This window comes from Myxine glutinosa, chromosome 5, assembly GCF_964187855.1.
Source record: "Myxine glutinosa chromosome 5, kmMyxGlut1.1, whole genome shotgun sequence".
Classification (NCBI taxonomy): domain Eukaryota; kingdom Metazoa; phylum Chordata; class Myxini; order Myxiniformes; family Myxinidae; genus Myxine; species Myxine glutinosa.
Window position 1 is genome coordinate 16,770,013 of NC_136265.1, and position 4,266 is coordinate 16,774,278.

Consider the following 4,266-nt stretch of genomic DNA (forward strand, 5'->3'; position numbering starts at 1 on the left):
ACGGACGGGCCTCGCCCAGCTCCGGGAGGTGTAGTAGTTGTCGTGCGCGTTCGGTCTCCGTAAGTCCAAACGCACCGAGGAGTAGGCCTTTGAGCGCGCTGTATTTGCCGGCATCCGGCGGGTGCTGTAGGAAGCTCAGGACCCGGGCCGCGGCGGAGGCGTTGAGCGCAGAGACCACGTGGTGGTAGTGCGTCGTGTCCTCCGTAAGTTCCGCAGGGCGAATTGAGAATCCGCTTGAGCAAACCAAACGGCTGCGTGAGATTCCCAAAAGCCCGGGAGCTTCAACGCTACAGCTGACTCCATCGCCGTGTTCGTAGAAAGGGGTCACCAATTGTGGGAGCTGTGCTCGCACGATAAAGCCAGACAAAATGGACGACACAGGAACGAAGTTTCACCGAGCTATTTATTTAGCTCAAAACCAAAGAACTTTTAAGCACACTGAATCCGCCCCTCGAACGGGCGGCAATTTGTAACGCAAACTGAACACACAAAAGCCACGCCTCTCAGGCGGGGCGTGGTATGCAAAATAGGTAAGTCACGCCTCTCGACGGGGCATGGTATGCAAGGCGAGTGTTCGCCCGAGAAGGCAAGTCTGGACACGCCTGGGCGAGTCCGGACACGTGACCGCTCGACGGTTGCGTCATCGGCCGGTGCACGGTAATTGTCATGCTTCCGGTAACCGCTACAATGCTATATTTAGCTTAGCTGCCGGACTATGTGAAAGGGCTTTGCGTTCGCGCTTATATAACACGCCCGCGATCACTCCGCGCTCCACAAAGCCACGCCAGCCAGCGATGTTACCTCAGCCCTGGTTGGCTGGTGAGGGCTTACCGGCCACGCCTTTGATGGCTGGTTGACATGCCACACCTTCTTCTTGGCGTTCCGCCCCCTTTTTCCTCAGGCCTAACCGCATGGCTTATGGCGTCTGAGCGAGCTTCAGCTCAAGGCAGCGAGCGCTGCTAACAAAGGTGCGTAATGGCATTGCTTGGAGAGGGATGTCGCAAAATGGACAAAATGAAATGGGCCTACTTCTTATTTGATTGACGCAACACAGATTCAACTATGGGAAACACGGCCTTATCTAAAACGCATACTAATGAAATAACTGAAGTCCTATGGTGGCCTACGTGTTGCTTGTGGACTAACGAGGGGTGCTACCTTTAACCTTTTAATGATATTTACAAGTGATGTCATATTTACAAGTGTGGGTTCTCAAAACCGCAACTATATATATATATATATATGTATATATATATATATATATATATATATATATATATATATATATATATACATTGTTACTGATCGCGGTTTAGGATGTTGTTTGCCGAGCGAAGGCTCCGCGACCGAACAGTTGTTCCCCGACTCACCCGATTCACCCAGAACTTTGGCCGTATCACACCGCAGCTGCCCAATCTGGAAAAGACTAAAACGACGAAATGCAAAGAGGAAAAGGAATAAGACGAGAAGACGGACAGAAGAGTAATTGGATTTATTATACACACAAGCAAAAAGAAAGCAGTCACGTTTATTTACAACACATAAGACGCAGGTGACACAGTGCAAATACTAGCTTATACAGACTTAATTAAATACCCAGGGACAAGACACACAACAAACTCACGTACACAAGAAGGGTGGAAAGGCAGGAGGTGGATGGCTGGAGGGAGAGGAAGGTCCAAGGGGTCCTGCAGCACGATCGGTGCATTTAGCAGCCGCCGTTCCTTCGCGGCCCTGCTCAAAACCGCCGTCCAGGCCCCAAGCTGCTGTTGGGTGTTGTTGCTGCTGTGGCCGCCGCTTGCTTTGCCAGGACTCGTCTGACTCGTCTGGTCCAAACCCTCAACTCAACAACACTCTTGCACGCCTCCCTGTCCAACCACTCTTTCTCTCTTGGTCCAACCACTCTTTCTCTTTCTTGGTCCAACCACTTTCTCTCTCTTGGTCCACTCACTCCTCACCACCGACTACCCCACGCTTCTTGCGTGCGCGCCTTTATAGCGCCTCCGGCGATCAAGCCGCCGGCCTTCAGGACACGCCCATCGGTGTGCTCACCTCGGCCCTGGTTGGTCACGCGACCCTCTGGCTCCACCCTTGATGACGACGGGCGGGCACGCCCCTCTTCCCTGACCCGAGCACATGTTCAATGGTGGTTTTGGAGGGGATGTCATTGGCAATCGAGGCTTGGCAATGACGAAAGGGGTTGTGAAAGGAAATGGAGATTTTGGGGATGGGAATGAAAGGGGATCTATTCTCTTTCACTGGTGCAATGGAGTACTTCAATTAATGGGAGACACAGCCTTACCCTAAAACACAGAATAAGATATAACTATCGAACAGGGGTATTCTATTATTGGCTGACGTGTATGCTTGTGGACTAATTATGTGATGCCCTTTCACCTTTACACAGCTCCGGAGGCAGGGGGCGCAGAATAAACAATAATAATAATTCACACAATCAAAAAAATATATACAGTCCTCATATCCGCAACAATATATATATATATATAGTTACGGATTTGGAGGTCGGCTCTCCCCTTATCAAGGTGGGGGTTAATCCCCTTGTCCTTTTACGCTGGCCGTCCCGAGTCCTGGAAGCTACAACGCTCCTCCCAGTCGGTCTTGGGTAGGGTGATTGGTCAATTTGGGTCCCAAATACCTAATTACCAACACCGACCACGAGCAGGGAAATAACTCCCGCTCGAACCACGGATAAGATGGAAAGGGCCGAGTGGTTAGCGATCCGTGATCCGAGCTAGTAACAATAAGACTAAACCCGATTCTGAGCGGTTCTTAATCGTGCCACAGGTACTCAATCGAGAAAAGACTAAAGCGATCGGATAACAGGAAACCAGAAGGTAGGAAGAACAAATATTGGTTTATTACAAATATACAAGAAAAGAGGAAACAAAAGAGTGTACAAGAAAGGAAGCGGAAGAAGCAGGACACAGGGCAGGCCTAACTACGCAGGCTTAACTTAACACCCCAGGACAAACATACACACTCACACGGGATTGTAGTGGGTAGGGTGGAAGGTCCAGGTAGATGATCCAGGCTCCAGTCGACCCCCATCCAGGCTCCGCTTCCGTGGGCGAAACCCGGCAGGCAGCTCTGCGTATCGTTGGCGCGTGGCTGGACCTTACATATGCCTCTCGAATCCGAGATGGGGGGGGGGGGGGGGGGAGGCTCGTGTCCTTTAGCGCACGTAATACTTGAATGGCTGCGCCAAACGCGCCCTCTTCCAAAGGTCCTCTCAATGCGCGTGCCTCCAACAAGTCCTTCGCAAATGTGCGCTCCTGGATCATTCCTTTCAATAAGCGCATATACCCACAAGTCCGTTATCAGCGCTCTCCCAACGAGTCCATTGCGCGCAGGTCTTTCAAAAGGAGTCCGTCGAAAAAAGTCCCGAAAAGGGCTTTTCGCTCGCGCTTATATAACGTGCTTTTAGATCACTCCGCGCGCTTCAAAACCATGCCCGCCATCGAGCTCACCTCAGCTCTGGTTGGCTGGTAAGGGCTTACCGGCTCCGCCTTTGACGGCTGGTTGACAAGCCACACCTTGTCCTTGGCGCTCCGCCCCCTTCTTCCTCGAGCCGACCGCATGGTCAATGGCGGTGCCTGTGCGAACGCTAACCAAGGCGCGTAACAGAATTTGGAGAGAGGTCACAAAATGAACAAAAGGAATAGGGGACCTACTCTTATTTAATTGATGCAACGCAGATTCAACTATTGGAAACACTGCCTTATCTGAAACGCATAATAATGAAACAACTAAAGTTCCTATGGTGGCCTATGTGTTGCATATGGACTAACTAAGGGTGCAACCTTCAACCTTATTAAATGATGGGATATTTACAAGTTATTATTTACAAGAGTGTGGGTTCTAAAACTGTAACAATATGTATTTATATGCACACACACACACACACACACACACACACACACACACACACACACACACACACACACACACACACACACACACACACACACACATCCCCCCTACCCCCTCCCACACACACACCCACACCCCTCCCCCCACATGCACACCCTTCCAAACACACACACACACACACACAGTCACGTGGAAAAAGTAAGTACACCCCATGTAAAGTTTTGACTTTTTCAACATATTTCAACATAAAGCTATTTGATCTTCATTTCAACAATATTGATAGATAAATGTGATATAATATAACAAATATAATGAAACATTTACATTTTGTAGTCCATTGCATAATTTAAATAAACATAAATGGAAATTTCGCAT